This window comes from Symphalangus syndactylus, chromosome 6 (genome assembly GCF_028878055.3).
Source record: "Symphalangus syndactylus isolate Jambi chromosome 6, NHGRI_mSymSyn1-v2.1_pri, whole genome shotgun sequence".
In the NCBI taxonomy this organism is placed as follows: Eukaryota; Metazoa; Chordata; class Mammalia; order Primates; family Hylobatidae; genus Symphalangus; species Symphalangus syndactylus.
In genome coordinates this window covers 67,426,700-67,451,408 of record NC_072428.2, presented here as the reverse complement: position 1 = coordinate 67,451,408, position 24,709 = coordinate 67,426,700, and the positions used below count along the sequence as shown (strand labels likewise).

Sequence of the window (24,709 nt, the reverse complement as noted above, 5' to 3'; positions counted from 1 at the left end):
TATTTTGTTTACTTATTTTTATATTTCCATACATATGCTTATCCCTTTTTTCTTATTATAAGCCCTTGTCAAAGTCCTCAACATCCTCCAAAGGCCTCCATTAAAAAAGAGCAAAACTCCCTTCTATTGTTAATGCTCTATAGTTGACTAGGAGCTTTCATGAAAGAGCCTCATTTGATCCTGACCTTACCACCCCTGCAGAGTCCCCACCTAGCTTGTCCTAGCTCATCCCCCACAGAAGCCTAGCATTCGATTGGAGAAACTCATTGCTGACTCAGTCCCCAGACATATCAGGCCCTAACAAGGCACTGATTTGTCATCATTATTTTTTGCTACCTTCAAGGGCTACCTTGCAAAGTATCAGAGGCATTTCCACTCTTGTCATCCCTGCTTTGGGACTGGGATTATTTTCTCATTGCAGGCAGGAAAAATCCTTTGAAATTTGACACTTGGAGAGCACATTTTGTTTTTTTTTTTTGTTTGTGTGTGTGCGTTTTTTTGCATTGTTTTTTGAGAAAGGGTCTTGCTCTGTCAGTGGTGCAATCACAGCTCACTGCAGCGTTGACCTCTCGGGCTCAAGTGATCGTCCCATCTCAGCCTCCCAAGTAGCTAGGACTATAAGCATGCACTACCACACCTGGCTGATTTTTTTATTATTATTTCGTAGAGATGGGGTCTTTTTATGTTGCCCAGGCTGGTCTCAAACACCTGGGCTCAAGTGCTTCACCCACCTTGGCCTCCCAGAGTGCTGGGATTATAGCTGTGAGTCATTATGCCCAGCTAGGAGACCAACTTTGGATGAGAACTTAAATGTCTCTTCAATGTACTTGTATTTTATGATGAGGTGAATATATGGAGGTAGAGAGCAAAGGAGAAAAATCCCTAAGGAATGCAATATTTTTATTAAGTGTTGTAAATTAACAAAAATTTTAAATCATAATACTCAGCACTGGTGAAAATGTAGTAAGACAGCTACTTAGGTACTGGAGTTACAAAATAGTTCGACCTTTCTAAAAGTGATTTGACAATATGCCTAAAGATACTTAAAATTGTTGATATCTCTCTAGAATGTAAGCTTCATGGCGGCAGGGATATCTTGTCTGTTTTTTTACTTTGTTTCCTTATTACTGTATCGTCAGTTTATAATGGTATCCAGCACCTAGTGGGTGCTTATTAAATATTTGTTGAATGAATGAATGAGTCATCAGTCTCTTAAGTACACTTATAGTTCAATCTAAAGAAAAATCAGAAACAAAAAGTTTTGTGCTCATTACAGCATAATTCATAATTGTGGAAGTTTGGAAACAATTATATAAAACAGGAATTATTAGATAAAGCTTGCTGTGTTTTTCTGTTTTTTAATAACGTTTTAGGCTGAAATTTTAGTATGTGGGAAAATGCTAATCATAACATTTTTAGTGGGGAAAAAAATTTTATACATAGTATGATCTCAAGTTTGTTTAAATAAAATTTTTTCAAGCATAGAAAAAAGATTGGAAGAAAACAGAACAAAATGATACAGTGTCTATCTCTGGGTGACGAAAATAAGGTGTGGTTATTTTTTTCCAACTTTTCTGTGCGTAATATTACTTTCAAACTTGGGAGAAAATGTATCAGAAAATTCCTATTGAACTTAGGGAGATGGAGGCTGGGCTTGTGATCCAGTTCTGCAACTTACTGGTTGTATGTTGAGGTTCTGGAGCCTTCGTGGGGCTCATATGATATATGTGAAAGTATTGTTTTACAAAATATTAAACATGAAACCCAAGTAGGAAATGATAGCTGTTGCTGTCCTTACTACTCTTGCAGCATGTGACACCTTTTGAGAAAGTATTCAAAGCATCATGAGATCCTTTTATGACAGGTGTTAACATTCCAACAGGTTAGGAATGACATTGTCAGTTCCTGGAGGGGGAGCCTACAGTTTCATGTTGTACAGTGCCTGGTATGTTGCAGGCAGTAGCAAACTTTTACTATGTGAGTGAAGGAGGGTGGAGGAAATCATGGGTCTTCCACATGCATTTGTCAGGGTAACAGTGAACTATAACCCTGGCATACAGAAATGAGTCATTTTCCTGGCAGTGAGCCAAGGCCACAGTCATCTCCATGAAGCTTCTTTGTTCTCTTTTCATACCCAGTCACGCTGAAACCTTGTAACCCTATGCAGAGGGGACTGCATTTCACCAGGTTAATAGATAAGGGAGCTGAGGCCCATGGAAGGTTAAATAACTGGCCCACAGTCACACGCTTAGTAACCCATGGAGCCAGGACTCAAATGCAGGTGTATTTGATGCCTGAGTTCTGTGCTCTCCCCCATCACTGTTCCCCTTTCTGAAGGAGTGACTAGGTGGTATATTCCCCAAATCTTGCTAAGTTTAGGGGTTCCTGGGATATTCCAGACTGAGCTGTTTTAATTTCTTCTGTTGTTGCTAGTCAGAAACAAGGAAAACTTGACATCTCTAAATCTGAGTGGGAATTGGGTAAAATGCTCCTTTGTTGCTGGCTTAAGTAGTAACCCTTAGATAAAGGGTTTAATTTCAGATCTGGAGACCGACCTAGTTGCATCCAGCAATTGTCAATGAAAACCTTGCCTTCCCACTGGTTACAATGAGATTCCCAAACACTGTCTCTATGTTTACCTAATTAAACTCACACTTCTCTCCCCTCAGATGTAGTAATGAAGTCACTGTGGCTAGAGGAACATGGGTTTTGTGAAGTGCTCCTTGACATTTGCTTCCTTGAAGATGGATTCTATTTATATTATTCTTCCAAGTGGTATTTTGTCAACAAAGCTCAATAGTCATTTGAGTTTAAATAGGATATTTCCCCACCTCAAGGCCTAAGAAACTGGCTTTGAGCAAGTGGTGAGAGCTGAGTTATTGGGAGCTTTGTGAACCAATTGGCTGGTGCTTTAGAAAAAAAAGCAGCAGCCTGGATGTTATAACCCAGGGACATTCTTGTTCAAGTGATTGAATTCCCAACACACCTGCCCATCATTGTCGCAGTGCCCATGTCTGTAATGGAAGTAGGTTAGTGGAGAAGCTGGACTAGTTGGAGCAATTAGAACAAAGAATGTGGTCCCAGTTCCCAGGTGGTGCCTTTTTTCTCCTAGACCAGACAGGCTTGGACTTCATGTGAGATTTTCTTCATAGGAAGTGTATTAGTTTGCTCAGGCTCCCATAACAAAACACTACAGACTGGGTGGCTTAAACAATAGAAATTTATTTTCTCACAGTTCTGGACTCTAGATATCTGATATGGTTTGGCTGTGTCCCCATCCAAATCTCATCTTGAATTCCCATGTGTTGTGGGAGGGACTCGGTGGGAGGTAATTGAATTATGGGAGCAGGTCTTTCCCACGCTGTTCTCATGATAGCAAATAAGTCTCACGAGATCTGATGGTTTCAAAAAAGGGGAGTTTCCCCACACAAACTCTTTTTGCCTGTTGCCATCCACGTAAAATGTGGCTTGCTCCTCCTTGCCTTTTGCCTTGTGAGGCCTCCCCAGCCATGTGGAACAGTAAGTCCATTAAACCTCTTTCTTTTGTAAATTGCCCAGTCTTGGGTATATCTTTATTAGCAGCATGAGAACAGAGTAATACAATCTCCAAGATCAAGATACTGACAGGTTTGGTTTCTCCTGAAACCTCTCTCCTTGGTTTAGAGATGGCCATGTTCCTGCTGTGACCTCACATGGTCCTTGTCTCTCTGTCTGTGTTGTCTGTGTTGTAATCTCCTCTTGCTATGACACCCATCATATTGGATATGGGTCCACCCTAACAACCCCATTTTAATGCAACTGCCTTTTTAAATGACTTATCTCTAAATACAATCATATCGTGAGGTACTAGGGGCAAGCACTTCATCTCATGAATTTTGGGAGGACCCAATTCAGCCCACAACAGGGGCCTGTGGAGAATCCATATAAAGCAGTATTGCCATATTCCAAACCCTAAGGGCTGATGTCAGCAACTCCTCCAGTGCTATGGCAGCTAATCTGACTCCTACAAAAGGAAAAATATCTTATTGACCCTTAGGATTCCAGCATAAATGCCAAAGCAGTGCTTAGGAACATAAATGGGACCAGCTCTAGCCCACTAGGTTTGAACCATCCAAGGCTTGCATATCTTCTGCCTTCCCCCCATCACCCAACACACAGAATGAATCGTATCTTGCTTTCTCTCCCTCTGAAATGTACCTTGAATCTATGTTTTCACCTCTACTCCATTTGCACTGGTAGAGCATCTTCTTCCTTCCCATGGACTATGGCAGCAGCCTTATCACTGCCTCATAGTGCTAGTGGGCTCATCAAAGGGAAAACTGGAACAATCCTTGCCTGCTTGATGGCCTTTGCCATTGCCTTTAGTAAAATTAGCTGTTTCTTAGCATGGCACAGGAGGCCATGCTTTAACACCTTCAGTGGCTCCCCACTGCCTCCAGAGTAACATAATTAACAAAGCTTTCAGGACCCATGTCATTCTGGTCCGACCTACCCCTCCAGCTTCCCTGCCTGATGCACAGCTGTCGTATCAGCCTCACCTCCCAGATGGCACAGCACCCAAATCTCCTCTGCCTTGAGGTGCTCTGTGGCTGGTGCCTCCATGCCTGTCCTACTTCCCTTCTCCTGCCTCCGGCTTTGAAGAACTGTCCAAAGTTAAAGCCTAATTGAAAAGGTACTTTTCTGTGAAGCCTTCCCCACTGCTCCTCCCAGCCAGCAGGGAAAACTATTCTCTCCCTTCTCTGCAGTCCCATAGCACGTGACACATTTCTGTGTCTGTTCTTATCATCTTGAATTGTATCATTTTCTTAACCTTGCTTTCTCACTGGGATGTGAGCTCCTTAACAAAGACACTCTCTCTTTCTCATGTCCATATCTTCAGTGCCACAGTTAGCCCCACATAGTAGATCCTGAGTAGATAGGTGCAACATGAGTAGATAGATGAAGTCATGGAAGTCTCTGCATGGCCACGCTGCTGTGAGATTGTTGGGTTGTCTAATAATGTCCTTTGCAAACTTGAGTAACAAACTCCCCTTTGATACTGTCTATGACCAACCCATCTGTGGCAACGCTTTAGTCCTCCGTGGGCTGAGTCTCTTCCCTGGTTTGGGACAGTCAGCAGAAGAGATATAAAGTGCTGAGTAAGTTATATTAAAATTAGATGTGAGAAAACAGAGCTGGGGATAGAGGCTAAAAACACCACTAACCTCAAAAGTCCCACACCCCATCACTGTGATGTGGGGCAGCATGCACTTAAGAACACCAGGACATGCAGGTGCCAGGCAGCAACAGCTTGGCTGTTGGAGCTCTGGCCCAAGGAGAACATGTTGTGGATATTTACAAGTGAGGTCCCTTATTTGTGTCATTCTTCATCAGAATAAGATGCAGAAACGTTTTCCAATAGTGGTCAAAAGCAGAAGCCATACAAATACTTCCCCATCACAGAAAACATCCCAGTTGGAAGAGACCTAAGTGGGGGAAAAAATCTAGCCCAATAATTTTTTCAAATAGTTCTCTTGGCCACAGAATCTTTTATTAAAAAAAATCTCAAATAGGAAGACCAATGTCTAAGACAGATGAGTATCATAAAAGCTGGATTAAACCACAGTTGGGGAAGTAAGACAGGCCTCTGTTTTCCTGACATGCCTTTTCCCACTCCCCACTTGACACCTCTGTGGAATCTCTGAGGATATGCTAGAGTCTTAATGTCCTTAACTGGTATCTCCTAATCAAGTTGGGGACTGATATTCATTCATTCATTCATTCATTCATATATTCTCTCTCTTTCTTTCTCCCTCTCCCTCCCCCAACCCCACCCCCATTTATTCAGCTCCTACTACAAGCCAGGCACCAAGGTAAAAATAAATGAGACATAGTACCTGCCCTGAGGAAACCTAAGAGTTTAAATGGGGAGACAGACTTGTAAACAACACTTGCAGTAAATCTGACAAATAGTTTTAGAGCTCTAGGGCTGTGTAGCTGGCAGCAAGTTTACCAAGAAAGGAAAGGGCAGTTGATTCTCCAGTCTGCACCCAAAACAAGGTTGCCTGGATTCCCAGGCCAGTGAGATTTCTTCCCCACCCCGCTGCTGCTAAAGGAATAAAAGAGGAAGCTTTTCTATTAAGGGCCTTCGAGCTCAGCCGTTATCCCCAGTGGTGCAGAGTGCATGGAGCAGGCCCTGGGAGGTGAGGGAGGGCAGGGGGAGGAAATCTCTCTCCAGCATTGGGGACACACAGCTGCCACCTCACAATGAGCAGGGCCAGCGCCTCAGCACAACTCTTTTGTCTCAGGCTCTGGGGAGTTAGGAAAGGCATTGTGCCCAGAGATCTTTAAATAATGTTGTCACTCATGAGTAAACCTTAGGGAAACTCAGGCTTTCTTTCACTAGAAATGAACTGAGCCCATTAACAGGGGAAAGGGCCCTCCCCTGCCCTTCATACTTTAGTGGATGGACAGGCTATGGAGTGGGTTAGGCCTCTCCATTCAGTAGCCACATTCCAAGGCTCCACTTGAGGCTGCTGTTTTTCCTCCACAGCCTAAGTCCTGAAACAATGGCTCACCCTGCAGCTTGCTGTGTTGCCCTTTCTGCTCTAGTAAGCCAAATGTATTGGGGTTGAAATATGGCGTTTTCTATGGGGTCTCCTTTGACTTACGAGCCTTGGTGGGACATGAATTTAGTCACCTTGCCATAGTTGCCTCAGTGCGTCATCTATATTTGTGTGAGCCTGAGACAGTCCCCACTTACAGTGTGAGAGCCCCAGAAAATTAGTTAAGTAATTAATGTGTGTTAGCAAACAGCTTGTTATGTTACTTGTTATATTATTGTTATTACTTGTTATATTACTTTGACTGAGAGAACTTAAGAACAGAAGGGGACTAATGGGTATTAGAGGTGTATTCTGAACCAGACATTGTTGCCAGGCTTTCTACACTATGATACTGCCAATTAATTGTGAAACTGTCTCTCTCTCCCTCTGGTCTGTAAGCTCCAGGAGGGCAAGACTGTGCCTATCTTGTTCATGCCACAGCTTAGCTCCTAGCACAATGCCTGGCACATAGTAAGGCATACAATTAATATGATGCATAAATACACAATTGACTTTGTATGATCTTCTGGTGACCTTGTGGAATTAGTATTATTAGCCCATTTTACAGATGAGAAAATTGAGGTTCTAAGAAGTTGACTAACTTGCTTAAGGCCATACATCCAGACATTAACTGAGACAGTATTAATCCAGGACTTTCAAACAGAACGCTTATTTATATTTGAGCCAGAAGGCACTCATTTTTGGCAGTGGAACAGAAAAAAGAAGGAAATCCCTTATGTTCCATTGTTCTAAAAGTAACTCAGTTTGTTCTGTTATCTTTTTAAATGAGAGAGACTAGTTATTCTCCCTTAGTTAGAGTAATTTTATGTCCTACCAGGTGTCTCTCTAGCTAGGTGGGGAGGATCCTTGCTAACACAAACCATGAATGATGGCTTTTTCCACTGTCTTTCTTTCGAACTGTGATTCTTACTGGAAAAATAAAAACATCTGGGGGAAAGGAGGAAGGTGTGGGCTACAGTAGTCATGAAGGGCTTTATTCCAGGGGTAAGACTTGAGTTAGGCCTCAGGGATGAGTAAAATTTACCCAGAGGGTTGGACATCACAGCGACCATGTGAGCACAGCATGGTGTGGCATGAGGAAAGCGAAGAGACCCACCCATCTGGAACAATGACAATCACATCTTTTTTTTTTTTTTTTTTTTTTTTTTTTTTTAATTATACTTTAGGGTTTTAGGGTACATGTGCACAATGTGCAGGTTTGTTACATATGTATCCATGTGCCATGTTGATTTCCTGCACCCATTAACTCGTCATTTAGCATTAGGTGTATCTCCTAATGCTGTCCCTCCCCCCTCCCCCCACCCCACAACAGTCCCCGGAGCGTGATGTTCCCCTTCCTGTGTCCATGAGTTCTCATTGTTCAATTCCCACCTATGAGTGAGAACATGCGGTGTTTGGTTTTTTGTCCTTGCGATAGTTTACTGAGAATGATGGTTTCCAGTTTCATCCATGTCTCTACAAAGGACACGAACTCATCATTTTTTATGGCTGCATAGTATTCCATGGTGTATATGTGCCACATTTTCTTAATCCAGTCTATCGTTGTTGGACATTTGGGTTGGTTCCAACTCTTTGCTATTGTGAATAGTGCCGCAATAAACATACGTGTGCATGTGTCTTTATAGCAGCATGATTTATAGTCCTTTGGGTATATACCCAGTAATGGGATGGCTGGGTCAAATGGTATTTCTAGTTCTAGATCCCTGAGGAATCGCCACACTGACTTCCACAATGGTTGAACTAGTTTACAGTCCCACCAACAGTGTAAAAGTGTTCCTATTTCTCCACATCCTCTCCAGCACCTGTTGTTTCCTGATTTTTTAATGATGGCCATTCTAACTGGTGTGAGATGGTATCTCACTGTGGTTTTGATTTGCATTTCTCTGATGGCCAGTGATGAGGAGCATTTCTTCATGTGTTTTTTGGCTGCATAAATGTCTTCTTTTGAGAAGTGTCTGTTCATGTCCTCTGCCCACTTTTTGATGGGGTTGTTTGTTTTTTTCTTGTAAATTTGTTTGAGTTCATTGTAGATTCTGGATATTAGCCCTTTGTCAGATGAGTAGGTTGCAAAAATTTTCTCCCATTGTGTAGACAATCACATCTTAAAGCCCATCCCTAAGCCACAAGGCTTCCCGGCTGGAAACCAAAGCTCTCCTTGACCTGGGCCTGCCTGCATCATGACTGCCCAGGCCTGATGAAAATGGTCTCAGGGAAAGACCTCCTCCTTTACCACTGGTCCTCTGGGAGTCTGCAGAGCAGCCATGCTGAAGCAAACTGCACTGGCCTCAAGCCAAATGCCTCCTGGGCCTCCGCATCTTTGTGCCTGCTGATTCTTCTACCTGGATGCTTTTCTCCTCCTTTGCCCATCAGCAGAACTTCTACTTGATCTCAGCTTAACTAAGACCTCCTTTACAAAACTTTACCATCTACCTCCTTTGTAACCCTAAGCAGTTAGTCCCATTCTTCACACTCATGACTCATTCTTTATTTGCATCTATTTCTCTGTCAGACTTTCAGATCTGCACATCCTTGCCACTTCCATTCTCTACCCCATTTTACTTGGCTTTCAGGAACACCTTTCCCTTATATCTTCAGTTCTTTTCACAAGTTCTATCCAACTCTGTCTATCAACTAAAACCTACCCTTACCCTGAGTGACTGCTTCATCCAAACCCCTCTCATATGGAGGTTGCTTATTGTTTCACTCTTCAACTCCCAAGTCAGGACACAGCTAGGTATCCTTCCTTTCCCTAAAACCATTTTCAGAGCTGTATTCCCCCACCCTGTTATTTAAAAAAACAGCTACCACCACAACAAAAATCTGTTTCTCTGCTCCTATTTGAAGAGTTGGGCCATTTAGAGATATTGACCTTTTGTCCTTTTCATCACTGTCATTTACCGCCTTTCAATTATTGAGGACTTTGGCACCAGCTTATTGACCTTCTCCACCTAGTCTTGCCATCACCCTGGGTGACTTCAGCATCAATACGTTGGCTTCTCCAACACCCTAGTCTTGACTAACTGGAATACCTTTCCTCGGCTTCTCCCAGAGTCACACCCTGGACCTTGGCATCTTGTGAAATTCCACCATGTCAGATATCAGTGATTCTAACAACACACTGTCAACCAGAGATGCTGCTGGGTCAGCTGTCCCCTCAGACCCCACCACAGTCTCCAATTCTACTCAGCTCTCCACTTCACATTTTTCCATTCACTTATTGCAGCCATTGCTCCTACCCACTAACCTAATCCAACCCAGCTTGGGTTCCATAGGCAATCATTCCCACTTTTCCTGACAACACCATAAACTGTTTGCCCCTATACCTGGAAGTGAGGATTCCATCCCATAAGCATTTAAACATGCTCAAATATCTCCACCTTTAACCACCCCCTTTAACCACCCCCAAGCTTTTTGAAAAAGTTTTATGCATTTGCTGTTTCCATTTTGTCACAACTTTCCTCAAACCACTCCAGTGTAACTCCATCAACTCTTCACTGGGTTACGAAGAACCTCCACTTTTCCAAATCCAGTAGATGATTTTCAGTCATCCTAATGACTTGACCTTTCAGAGAAACTCAGCAGTGTTGGTCATGCCTTCCTTCCTGAAACACATCCTCCTTTGTCACCTGGTGACAACCCATCTTGTGGTTCTCCTTCTTCCTTTCCGCTGTCCCATCTCAGTCTCCTCCTTTATCCAGCCTTCAAAAGCTGGAGCTTCTCAAAGCTCAGGCCAGGCTCTGTTTTTGCTCTAAGCTTTCTCCATAGAGTAATACATACAACCCCATTACAGTTTCAATTGCCATCTTTTTGTTCATCATTTTCAACTTAATTCTTTACCCTCTAAGACCCAGACTTATAGATATGCAACTGTCCACTGACACCTCCAGATAAATGTCTCAAAGGAAAACTCAATGTATATAAAGTAAAACTTGAGATGAACTCCTCTCCTTCCACTCCCACCCAAAACCAGTCCTGGTCTTCATCATTAGTGTCCCATTTCAGTGAACACCACAACCATTCATCCAGTTGTGATGGCAGTGATCCTTGACCCCTCTCTCTCACTCAACCCCCAAATCTCATCTATCACCAGATCCTGTGCATTTTTTCTCCCCCATGTGTCTCTTATCCTCCTGCTTCTCTCCATCTGCATTCCACCATCCTAGCACAAGCTACCATTGCCTCTTAACTGGACCATTGCCGGAAACTCCTAATTTATCAGCACATTCTTGGACCCTTCCAGAATTTCTCCTCACTGCAGCCAAAATGATCTTTTCTAAAGAACACAGATTTAATTATGCCTCTTCTGCTTAAAACTTTCAGTAGTTTCTCATTGCCCTGAAACTGAAAACCTAAGTCCTCAGCAAAGTCACCTACACACTGCACAGTCTTGGTCCTGTCTGTGCACCTTCCCTTTTCCAAGCCTTGAACGTGGTGTTTCTTTGCCTAGAAAGCAGCCCAACCCCACCCCCACCCCGAGCACCACCACCTGGCCTAATTAGCTCCTTTTTGTTGTTATGTTTGAAGATATTCTATTATTCTTTATCACAGTTTTTTTTTCACTGTGGTGAGAACATTTGCCATGAGCTCTACCCTCTTAACAGATTTTTAAGTGTATAATACAGTATTGTTATCTGTAGATACAATGTTATATAGCAGATACCTAGAACTTCATTTTTCATAACTGAAATTGTATACCCATTGATTAGAAACTTCCCATTTCCTCCTACCCCAATCCCTGGAAACCACCATTTTATTATTTGCTTCTATGAGTAGGATTATTTTAGATATCTCATATAAGTGGAATCATGCAGTATTTGTCCTTCCGTGACTGGCTCATTGCGTTTAGCATAATGTCCTCAAGATTCATCCATATTGTTGTATATTGCAGGCGTTCCATATTTTTAAGGCTGAATAATATTCCATTTTATGTATATGCCCTTTTTTCCTCCATTTATCTGTCAAGGGACATTTAGATCCTTTCTACATCTTGGCTATTGTGAATAGTGCTAATACCTCTTTGAGATCTTGATTTTAATTATTCTGGGTAAATACTCAGAAGTGGCATTGCCAGATCATATGGTAGTTCCATTTTTTAATTTTCAAGGAACTCCATACTGTTTTCCATGGTGGTGTAATTTTACGCTCCCATCAACAGTGTACAAGGGTTCCATTTTTTCCATAGCCTCACCAACACTTGTTACCTTTTGCTTTTTTGATAATATCCACTCTAACGGAGGTGAGGTAATAACACATTGTGGTTTTAATTTGCATTTCCCTAATGATTTTTGATGTTGAACATCTTTTCATATACCTGTTGGATATTTGTGTCTTTTCTGGGAACATGTCTATTCAGGTCCTTAGCCCATTTTATAACCAGGTTATTGGGGGGGGGGGTTGCCATTGAGTTGTAAGAGTTCCTTATATATTTTGGAAATTAACCCCTTATCAAATACATGATTTCCAAATACTTTTTCCCATTCTGTAGGTTGCCTTTTCACTCTGTGGATTGTTTTCTTTGCTGTGCAGAGGCATTTTAGTTTGATACAGTCCCACTTGTTTATTTTTACTGTTTTTGCCTGTGCTTTTGATATTGTATCTATAAAATCATTGCCAAGTCCAATGTCATAAAGTTTTTCCCCTATGTTTTCTTCTAGGAGTTTTATAGTTTCAGGTCTTACATTTTAAGTCTGTGATCCATTTTTGAATGTAAGATAAGGGTTAATTTCATTATTTTACATGTGGATATACAGTTTTCTCAATACCATTGTTGAAGACAATTAACTCTTTATTTATCTGTCATATCTCATTTTGGATATTGCTTCCTCAGGGAAGTCTCTTCTAATCACATACCATTCCCAACACAAAGAAAACAACATCAGGACTCCTGGAATTCCTTATGTCCTTTAACAGCATCCTCTGCACCTGCTTTGTAGTATTTCTTTGAATGAATTAATTAATTGGGTGATTATTTATTTAATAGCTGTCTTTACTATTAGAAAATGAACCTTTGTTTTTCCCAGCTAACAACCACTGCCAGACATACTTCATTATACAAAGTAGGTGCCCTACAAATTTTTGAGGAATGAACAGCATCACTTTATTTGATAACCATTTTCGTTTGAATGACAAATCACTACATCTTGTATTAGGCTGGTGCAAAAGTAATTGCAGTTTTTGCATTACTTTTAATAGCAAAACCCACAATTACTTTTGCATCAACCTAATATCTTCTGTGTCAACTCCCCTAGTGGAATGTGAGATTTAGGCTTCATCATCTTTCTTTCCACATATACCTAGCACCATGTATATCACACAGTCTGTGCTCATTAAATGAAAGAGGGAATGAATGAATGAATGAATGATTAGGCTGAGTAAGCAGGGTGGGTCTGATGGCAGACAGCTCAAAAGAGACAGCATAACCCTTTCTAAGATCCTTATCTATAAGCCTTGGGTTATCTGGTTTGCATTAACTTTCAGCCATAAAAATGCTTTGGAAATTTGTTCCCTATAAAAAGCCAGCCTCTGATCTTGGTTTCTCACCAAGTTTTAACTGCCACTAACGCCCAGATACTTAACTTGAAGCTTCTGTTCTGTCTTCTTTTTTTTTTTTTTCCTTACCATGGATAATACAGAGAAAGCCTTTTGTTTCAGACTCGGTGGAAACAACTGGGCCTCTGTGTTGTCTGTAGGTGAGGCAACTGATTTTCTCTCTGTTATAAACTTACCCAGTGGCAGGACTCCCGTGGGGTTTTCAACTAGGGGAAAAGAGATCTCACTACAACAGTGTTGGGCCAGTGCCATCACTGTGCTTTAGCAGTATGCAGTTTTTATATTTTAAGGCAATAACATTAATAGATAATTACGTTAAGTAGCAGTATTTTTCCTTCTTGTCATTGCTGCTCATTTAAAAAGACCTATCTTTACTAATAAGTCAGCACTTATCCACTCCCCTTAGGAAATGCTCCACACTGAATTTCTATTGAGATATTTCCCAAGGACAAGGTTGTCAGCTCTACTTCTGAATGTGTGTTAAGGATTAGCATTTGTACAGAACTTTTATCTTTCCTCTGGTGCAGTTTCTCATAATCACCAGGGGTGCAGGTAAAAAGCCCTGGAACCAGCATTTACAGGTAGGGGCCAAGGACTTGAATTTTAACCCACCAACTAAGGTGATCCTGATGCACACCGAATTTTTAATTTTAAATGTAAGTTTGAATCAATGTCTTCTTCATCCTCTAATCCACTATACTGATTAGTAGATGGGCACAGAAGGCCATTCCCAACAGAGGAACTACCACATGCACACAAAGAGGTATGAAAATGCCTGCTTCTTCTGGGAATGGTATAGTTTGCTATATTAAAGGCCACCCATGGAAGAGTGGCTGGTAGTGAAGCCAAAAATGATGCACAGCTTATGAAGAGCCTTGCAGGCTTTGCTGAACATGTTTTAAGTTAGCAAGAAAATTATCAGATTTGGTTTTTGGAAAATGGCAGTCTGGCAGAAGTTCTAAAAGGTGTATTCCAGGGGTAGAACAGTAGGAGTGAAGACTAGAATTCAGGAGTTGCAGGATTTTAGTTCAATAGCAGACAAGGTGTGATTTCAATATTGGAAAGAACGGGGATTATAAGGAGGATGGATAACAGAGGAGGAAATTAGAACTATTCAGGAGATAGAAAATCACTGAACTTATTAATGACTTGACTGCATGCATATATAGGTTGAGTAGTGAGGAATCCAGGGCGACTCTCCAGTTTTTACTGGGTTACTGGGTAGCTGGTGGTACCATTGTTGAATAGGGAATGCAGGAAGATGAATTTGGTTTGGGGCATGTGGTGTTTGACATGCCTCTGAGACATGTATGTGGGGATGGCCAGCAAGCAGATGAATGTACACATCTGGAATTAAAATGATTCTGGGGACATAATGCAAAGCATTGCTCTTGCTTGCCATCAACTTTTTACCCAAACTGCTTCACTTAAAATGCAATAGTTGACATTAATTTAGTGAGTCCTTTCTAAGCATCAGGCACTCTGTTGCACACTTTACACACATTATGAGTTATTTTTTTCCTAGGGGAGAAAACTGAAACTTGAAAAGTTAAAATATACCTAGGCCATGCACCTAGTAAGGGTCAGAATTGACATCCAAACTTTGGCAGTCTGATCCATCACTCATAATCATTATCCTATGCTACAGTATTCCTCAAAATGTTTAAATCACAACCTATCGTTAAAAGTACACTTTATACCACAAGCTAGTACACATACATACCTATTACACATGGATGCATGTGTATACACACACATACCTATTACACATGGATGCATGTGTATACACACACATACACACACGAGCAAAAGTTTCACAAAACAGTACTTTTATTAAATGTGAGGCAACCTGATATTTTCTACTGAAGTCTATATATTTTTTTAGATGTTGGTTTCCCCTTACTATTTCACAGCCAGAGTTGGATTGAATTTGACAAACACTGCTGTATTTTATTCCCCTGGGGAGAATATTTCACTTCAATTCCCAGACTCTGTCATTCCCGCCTTTTGGAAGAGAACACTTAAATGTTGTTGTGTGCTTCCCCTTTTCCTCTAGAGAAGGTATCTAAGGTTAAAAACTGGGATATTGTGGGATAAGGCTGACCAGGAAACACCTACTTTGGTAGACTGATCAAACCTTGTCTCTAATGTGGCTGACAAACGTGACTTCAAAATGTCCAAAATCACAACAAAGAATGCAATGCTTAAAATTTGTGCAAAATAATGATTATTTTGCACAAATGGACTGTAGTGGCCAGCAGCACACAGACCTGGGTTTACATTCCAGCTCTACTACTTATTAACTGTATAATCTTGGGTAGGTTTTCTATTTCGTAGGAATGTGGCAGAAGGAGAAAACTGAAATAGTGCCTTAGTTCATTCTATACCTACCACAAGAGTATTTGATATTAAGACTGAAGAAGTAGTGTTAATATCTTTATTAATTTAAGTTATAAAATACAGACCCACAAACTGAGCATTCATCTATAAAAGCAAATTAAAATTTCCACACTATTCAATGATGACCCAATCAATCATTCAGTCATGTATTCAGTCAATCAGCATTAATTTAGAACAAGCTACTAGTAGGTAATCAAAAAGAGACTTTAAATATTGACTTTACTTACCAGAAGATATAGGTTTTAGAAGAGCCTGGTAGCCAAATGGCACTAAATGTAGTCTCAGGCATGCCGTCATTAATTTTGAGGCATTTGGAGGAGAGGTCATTCTGCAGGTCTCTGTGAATGTCAACATTGCTTCTTTCAGGGTCGACAGTGTCAATCTAGAACAGCAGAGCCACACTTGCAGGAATTCCAGTGACCTTTCCGGAAATCAAGAATGGAAAGGAACAATTTGACAAGGTACATGTAGCCCCTAAACATATAGATTCTAGAGCTAATCATGTTTATGAAATGAGAAAATATTTTTAAAGATTCTCAAATTCATAAGCGCAAGAATTAGATTCTATCTCAGAAAGTGACAAAGAAAACAACTCAATGTTGATTGTATCAGCTAAGCACTGGAAAGAAGGAAAACTCAAAAGGTTTGAAGTTCCAAGGTTCCATATTTTCCTTTCACTTTCTTTTAATATAAGTCTAATAAAAAATGGGGATGCCATTCAAACAGCATTCCCAATAGCTGAACTTCTAACTTGGAATCCAGTCACCTTTGAGTTTCTCTATTAATTTTAGACCTGCATTAGGTCACTATCACCAGTTAAAATTTATCAACCACCTATCCTTAAATTCCAAATAAGTGGTACATTCCAAACTGTAATTATTCCAAACTGTAATTATTAAGGAAAATGAATAGAATGGATTGAGGATAGATATTAAAAGAGGAGGAATAAACAGGGCAAGAAATTCTAAGGACATTCCTAGGCTGCCATGCCTCTCAGAAACACCAGGTTCATGAATCAGTTGTTCTCCACAGTACCCAGCATCTGGTAATAGCCTGGTCACAGCTGTGTTTAGTGAGAGCCTCAGATGTGCCAGCCAGTAGCTAGACACATGACACTCAGGGAGCTTGGCTATTACGATCTTCAGTCCCTCACTGAGGACACTGAGAACAGAGAGAGAACTTTAGAAAGTTCCCTGTGATCACATGGCCAGTTGGAGCAGAGACGTTATTTGAAGCCAGGAACACCAACTTCAAGGCCTGATCTCCCTTCTCTGTGGCCCACTGCCTCTCATGGGCAAGTTTGGACCTGCACACCTGAGCTCTAGTAAATGTACCACTTGTGTTATTCTGCTGAGCATTGAGCCTGCTGGGCACTAAGCCAGCCTACATAATTTGAAATTAATTCTGAAATATGAAAGGGTACAAAAAATACTGGTTCAAATGAAAAGATCATTAGACTGAAACTCAGTGAAGGCAGGGGCTATATATATTTAGTCTCTTAATGTATATCTAATGCCTAGTACAGAGCAGGTACTCAAAACATACTTGTTAAATGAATAATTCATTTAATATGAATGAATTAATGAGCCAACAAGGTGAAATAGAACTCAAAATTCAAGTCTCATTTCTGGAACTTGCTAGGGCCATGATTTTAGGCAAATCATTGAACTCTTTTAGCCTTAACTTTCCTATCTGCAAAATGGGAATGATACTTTCACAGCCTACCACATAGGGCAGTCGTTCTAATGAGTAGCAAAGTTTCAGAACTACTATCATAGCAAATAAAACTGCTTTGTAGACCCTAACAAAGCAGTGAAGTGTAAACAGTTGTTACAAACTGAGTCCAAAATGGCCTCTGGATTTTGGAACTCCTGCTTCTTGGTGTCAAGACAGAGAGGGTGACTGATCGCTGTGATCTCCTGTGCACCACAATGGTCCACTTTCTTCAGGACAAAATGAATTCCTTCCTGGTTCACCTGATTAGGTGGCAGAGTTGAGACTGAAGCCCAGGAGAATGAGGATTTTGTTCACATTAGGGCTGGAACAGGTTAACAGCCATCTGCTGGACAATTGCCCTGTCAGATGAGCTTGTCCTTGGTTGTCTTGTGTCCAGTTCTGGCACCCCGCCCACTTATTTGCACGCACCAGGAATGCATGTACAGTGCCTATTCTGAGACCCTCCCAAAGTGTGTCTGTTTTCTTCCTTCTGGTCATAGTTCATCTTTTGACCCAGTCCTCCCAAGCTGAGCCCATCAAAGTGCTGTTGTGTTGCTGGAGGAAAGAGGCTACTTCCCTTGTTCTCTGCTGCTCCCCTGCCTGTAAGCTTCCTCTGCTATTACCCTGTTGAGGTCCAGCTGACTCAGAGGGCCATTAGGGTGCCAAGAACAATATTATTTAAATTTTAAATAATAGTCTCTTGGGAAGAGAGGGTCCTGAAACATTCAGACTAACACAGGGAATTTTGCCAAGAGAGTGATTCATAATCTTTCCAACTATCCACCTCTGTTCCCTTGTTCCATCAGGATGGACAAAATCCTAAAGTCACCAAGTATTTCAGGAGCAGATATGGAATTTGTCTTGAAGAAAAATGGAATCTCTTCCACGCTGGTTCTTATCCAACAACTTTGCAAAAACTAATCTTTCAATAGCAAAACAATTGAAATAGCCATTATTCTCACATGTTTTTTTATGGCATTTACTAGCCACACACCCTTGACATGTCATTGACCCATCTAAGCCTCAATATTCCCTCCTATAAATGGGGATAATAAAACCAGCCTGCCTAGGATCAAATGACATAAGCCATATGAGAGCATTTTAGAAACAACGAAGCAGTAAAAATATGCAAGATATTATTTATCATTGGCAAAGATATTGGGCAAGGCATATAGACACTTGTGTAATGAATTTTATTTTTATAAAGCACTTGAGTAAATAACATAGAATATAAAAATGAGCTCATTTTTTAAAAAGTTATGATTCCTTTCACTTCCCCTGGAATGGGAAATTCTTCATTTTTGTTACTATGCTGCAGGAGGCACCAACTTAATACCAACACTGTGCCAAATGAGGTTTTAGGAGCTGTGTGGGGAAAGTAGTGGCAGCCCTAGCATCTAGCAAGGCACCCAGAACAGAAGAGGCCCCCGATATTTGTTGAATGAACAAGTGAATGAATAAACAGGCTGCAGAACTTCCATTCTTCCATGGAGGAAGACAGTGTTTAGGAAAGCAGCCTGAACCTCCAGAAATCCAAGGTTGGGGTTTGCAGTCTTCTCATTCTCATTCAGCAGAGTGCTGTGAGGACCCTAGCAGGTGTGTGCATGTGGCCCCAAGGCCCTCCTCAGCTTTGCTTTTCTGACCCCGTATCTGTGCAATCTCTTTGGCAATGACCTGGATCAAAATGGACTCAGTGCTGTCTGAGTAACCTTGTTTCTCTAAATGATATTGGGTCATTTGCTTGTGTCCTAAAGCACAGTTGTGTCCATTGAAGGTGAAAACGGGCTTTAGAATGGGAAAAGGGGAGGGGGAAATCCTGCCCAAAGAGTGATGAGATAAGAAGCTTTCCATCCTGCTTCTACCACAACAGGAATCCAGGGGACTTGGCTGATTATTTGAAAGGAAAGATGGCAGAATTGAGTTTGGAGCATAATGAGCTTAACATTCAGATAAAGAAAAGATGCAGCCTAGCAGTTTCCAAATTTGAATAGAATCAGAGCCAGCTAAGGGAATTTAAAAATACATAGGTTCTCTGATTCCCCAGCATAACTACCAGTTTCTGGGGATGCTCTCAAGTGCTTCTGATGGTTTATCTGCCAGGCTGGGACCCTTGGTCTACCAGGAAGAAGCAAATGTGAGCCCTGAATGAAGAAGCACACAGCAAGAAATGTAGCTGAGGAGGACTTCAGGCTGGGCCCACATTGAGGGGCACCCAATGGTGGTGCAGCAAACCAGAGAGGAGAGAAGGGGCTCTTACCAGTATCTCCAGGAAGGGCACATAAAGGAAGGAAATGGGACCAACAAGTCAGTCAGTACTGCAGGGGACAGTGCAAGAGCTGATCTGCCCTGAGCTTGCTCAGGCAGGCAGCACATGGAAGAAGTGGTTCTCCTGAGCCCCACTCTGAGATTCCAGCTGCAGAAGGCTCCAGGAGGGAAGTGTGAATAGAAGCAGAATGGACAGGAGAGGCTGGGTGCTGGGGATGGACACTGTTCCTCTCTCCACCTTGGCCTCCTCTCGCCTCCAAAGGTTTGAAGTGCACTGAGGCGGAGGGGAGGCGGCAGTGCCTGTTACTGTGTGGCAACTTCTCTTGGCCTCCTCAATTTAGTTACCTCCTGTCACCTCCTCCAAAAAGCCTTGGTTATCCACCTCCCCCATCCACTTTCCTCTAAGCTTCTCACAGAGAATTAATCATGTCCTCATCTTTATTTTTAAGGAACAAATAATGATGTTAGCTACCTACCACTCACTGAGTACTTAGTGCTGGAGACTTGGCATATCTTAATTACATATAATCCTCATAAATCAGCATTTGAGGCAGGTATTATAATTCCAGCTTTGTCGATGAGCAAACTTCTGTTCAAGAGTTGAATGATATGCCCAACATCACAAAACTAGAAGTTGCAGACTTTCGGACCCAGAACTGCCTGATTCCAAAGCCCAGCTCTTATTCACAATTTCACACTCCACTTTATCAACCACTAAGGGCCCCCTACACCAACTTTCTTGATAAAGTGGGACTCACAGACTTTCATTCATTTATTCATTTATTTAACACATGCTATAAAGTACCTACGTACCAGCATTGTATTGCAGTTGCAAAAATGAATAAGACCAAGTCATGGCCCTGTCTTCGGGGAGAACAGACTCATGAATAGATAGTTGCAAGGCAATATGTTGAAGCCTGGTAGAGGCATGCATGAAGCTCTGAGGGAGCGTGAGTCACTGCACCCAACCTGGGGGAAAGCATGTGATCCACTTCATCTCTTTCTCCTCTAAAAGGTAGCCAAGTCCTCTCAGAAATGATTGCCAACAGTCTCAAGTTTATTCTTACCTCAGAGAAAGGGGCCAATGACGCTACATTAATTATTCCTATCATTGTTAATAACTTTCATATTTATATTACAAATCACTTCCTTGCACATTATCTTTGCTGAATCATCTACATCTCTGTAAAGTCGATGAGGTACATATTATTCCCATTTCCCAAACAGGTAGAACCAAGGTCTAGAGAAATAACTCCCTTTCGTAATGTGACAAGAGGGTAAGAACATTAGCTAAAGTGGACCCTCTACATCTTTGCCACATTTATCCTAGTAACTTGGAACCAGAAGCTTACCTGAGGTGGAGGTGACAGCAAGCATGGGGAGTTCACCCTGGAGCACATTTTCCAAAGGGTTTTGTCTCCAATGGCTGTTTAATGCATTGGCACAACAGTTATTAGAAGCACATTTTTAAAATGTTATAAGAAGCTGTATGAAGACCTTGAGATGTGTTTCAAGGGCAGAGAGTAATGCCTTTTTTACTATGGCTGCTTCCCATACACTGAAAGCAGGCCGTGTCCACACCCACACCTTGCTGCATCTGAGAACAAGTTGGCCCCTGCCCAGGCTGGACAACCTGTCAGGGTTGCATGCTGCCAGTGTTCACAGAAAATGGAGTGAACATCCTTGGAACTTGCAGATACCTTCCCATGGAAGGCTTTTTAAAGTGGTACCTCCTTTGAAACTCAGAAGCTTATAAAGAAAACTTCTTCAGCAGCTGTTTTACAGAGTTTTTTGACTTTAAAAACTTTCCTGCCCCTTCCTTTTAAGAGTGACTACGAGAAAGTTGACGTACTGAGTCTTCTCTCAGATTACAGGAGCAAGCCTCCACATGGGAAGCCTAGCAGTTGTCTGGCCTGCTGTGACTTATGACTCTTCTGTAGTCATATGTCACATAGGAACTCTGCTGGAAAAAGAGTTCTGACTGGCATCAGGCCAGTGCCCCTCTGGGACAAAGCTTCCAGAGGAAGGAGCAGGCAGCAATCTTTGCTGATCTGCAACCTCCACTGGTGATACCCAGGTGAACAGGGCTTGGAGTGGATCTCCAGCAAACTACAGTAGACCTGCAGAAGAGGGACCTGAGTGTTAGAAGAAAAATAAACAAACAGAAAGCAAAGACAACAACAACATCAACAAAAAAGACCCCCCCCCCCCCGCCAACAAATACCCCATCCAAACGTCATCAGCCTCAAAGATCAAAGGCAGATAAATCCAGGAAGATGAGGAAAAAACAGTGCAAAAAGCTGAAAATTCCAAATGCCAAAATACCTCTTCTCCTCCAAATGATCTCAACACATCTCCAGCAAGGGCACAAAACTGGATGAAGAATGAGATTAACGAATTGACAGAAGTAGGCTTCAGAAGGTGGGTAATAACAAATTCCTCTGAGCTAAAGGTGCATGTTCTAACCCAAAGGAAGGAAGTTAAGAACCTTGAAGAAATGTTCTAGGACCTGCTAACTAGAATAACCAGTTTAGAGAGGAATATAAATGACCTCAATAAAATACTGGCAAACTGAATCCAGCAGCACATCAAAAAGCTTATCCACCACAATCAAGTCAGCTTCATTCCTGGGATGCAAGGCTGGGTCAACATACATAAATCAATAAACACAACATATCACATGAACAGAACCAATGACAATAACCACATGATTATCTCAATAGATGCAGAAAAGACCTTCAATAAAATTCAACATCCTTTTATGTTAAAAGCTCTCAATAGGCTAGGTATTGATGGAACATATCTCAAAATAATAAGAGCTATTTATGACAAACCCATAGCCAATATCATACCGAATGGGCAAAAGCTGGAAGCATTCCCTTTGAAAACCGACACAAGACAAGGATGCTCTCTCTCCCCACTCCTATTCAACATAGTATTGGAAGTTCTGGCCAGGGCAATCAGACAAGAGAAAGAAATAAAGTGTATTCAGATAGGAAGAGAGGAAGTCAAATTGTCTCTGTTTGCAGATGACATGATTCTATATTTAGAAAACCCCAGTATGTCAGACCAAAAACTCCTTAAGCTGATAAGCAACTTCAGCAAAGTCTCAGGATACAAAATCAATGTGCAAAAATCACAAGCATTCATATACACCAAAAAAAAAAAAAAAAAAGACTAAAATGTAAAACCCAAAACTATAAAAACCCTAGAAGAAAACCTAGGCAATACCGTTCAGGACATAGGCATGGGCAAAGACTTTATGACTAAAACACCGAAAGCAATTGCAACAAAAGTCAAAATTGACAAATGGGATCTAATTAAACTAAAGAGCTTCTCAACAGCGAAGGAAACTATCATCAGAGTGAATAGGCAACCTACAGAATGGGAGGAAATTTTTGCAATTTACTCATCTGACAAAGGTTTAATATCCAGAATCTACAAGGAACTTAAACAAAATTACAAGAGAAAAACTACCAACCCCATCAAAAAGTGGGCAAAGGATATGAACAGACACTTCTCAGAAAAAGACATTTATGCGGCCAACAAACATACGAGAAAAAGCTAAACACCACTGATCATTAGAGAAATGCAAATCAGAACCACAATGAGATATCATCTCATGCCAGTCAGAATGGCAATTATTAAAATGTCAGGAAACAATAGATGCTGGTGAGGCTGTGGAGAAACAGGAACACTTTTACACTGTTGGTGGGATTGCAAATTAGTTCAACCATTGTGGAAGATAGTGTGGCAATTCCTGAAGGATCTAGAACCAGAAATACCATTTGACCCAGCAATCCCATTACTGGGTATATACCCAAAGTAATATAAATCATTCTACTATAAAGACACATGCACTTATATGTTTATTGCAGCACCATTTACAATAGCAAAGGCATGGAACCCACCCAAATGCTCATCAGCGATAGACTGGATAAAGAAAATGTGGTAGATATATATGATGGAATACTATGCAGCTATAAAAATGAGATCACATCCTTTGCAGAGACATGGATGAAGCTGGAAGCCATCATCCTCAGCAAACTAACACAGGAACAGTAAGCCAAACGCCGCATGTTCTCACTCATAAGTGGGAGTTGAACAACAGACACATGGACAAAGGAGACAAAGGAAGGGGAACAACATACACCGGGGCCTGTTGGGCAGTGGAAGGCAAGGGGAGGGAGAGCATTAGGAGAAATACCTAATGCGTCCAGGGCTTGAAGCCTAGATGATGGGTTGATAGGTGCAGGAAACCACCATGGCACATGTATACCTATGTAACTAACCTGCACACTCTGCACATGTATCCCAGAGGTTTAAAAAAAAAATTCCCTTTAGTTATTTTGTCCAGGGCTGCCTGCAAATAAGAGCCTTCATACACCAGGTTGTAGACTATTTTATGGCTTTACTGGATACAATAAAGCCCAGCAAAACCCAGCTGTGAGATGTACTAGCTGTTTCCAGTATATACCCACAAGGGCTTCTGGGAAGAAAGATTCATTCTTTGTTCCACCTGTTATAGGAATTCCTGCTCCTTGGATTTTATTTGCTTCTGTTTTACATTCAGTCGTTTTGTTTTAAGTTGTCTCCTCATCCTTGACTTTTTAAATCACTCACTGTGAAAGTTGTGCTGCCTCTTCTGAAGTTTCCCCTTAGCCTCACATCGTTAAACTTCCCTTCCCTGGAGGAGCTGGGCTGGCCAGAATGAGGATCCCAAGCTCCTCTGAATGCCTCTCCCGCCTGCTGCCTCCCAGGTGTGGCCACAGGCCCTTAGGGCTCTTCCCTGCCAAGCTCCCGCCCTTCCCTTGCATTACATTCATGTCTAACTCCTATTTACCCTGCCCTCCCCAGCTTACTCCACAAAACAAACCATCACTCTGCATCAAGGTAGATCAGGGTGTCTCCACCACGTGGCCAGAGCCGGACCCAAAGTCAGGGTTCTGAGTCCGCAGTTCCCATGCTTTCCATTAGGCCAGGCTGGGAGTGATCCCCAGTGTGGGAAAGATCCGCACTGTCCAATACAGTATGTGACTCTTTATATTTAAATTAATTAAAATTAAAGGAAATACAAAATTCAATTTCTCAGTTGTACTGGCCACATTTCAAGTGCTCAATAGCCACAGTGTGGTGGTAAGCGGCTACCACATTGGACAGCGCAGATACAGAAC

General features: G+C 41.6%; 1 protein-coding gene and 1 pseudogene across 4 annotated transcripts in view; one reads left to right on the top strand and one right to left on the bottom strand.

The window, feature by feature from the left end:
* Positions 1-24,709, top strand: part of ME3 (malic enzyme 3) — a 236,333-nt gene that overhangs the window by 71,517 nt on the left and 140,107 nt on the right. The window lies entirely within an intron of this gene.
* LOC129484707 (protein tyrosine phosphatase type IVA 1-like) overlaps positions 15,952-24,709 on the bottom strand; it is a 153,707-nt pseudogene continuing 144,949 nt past the window's right edge.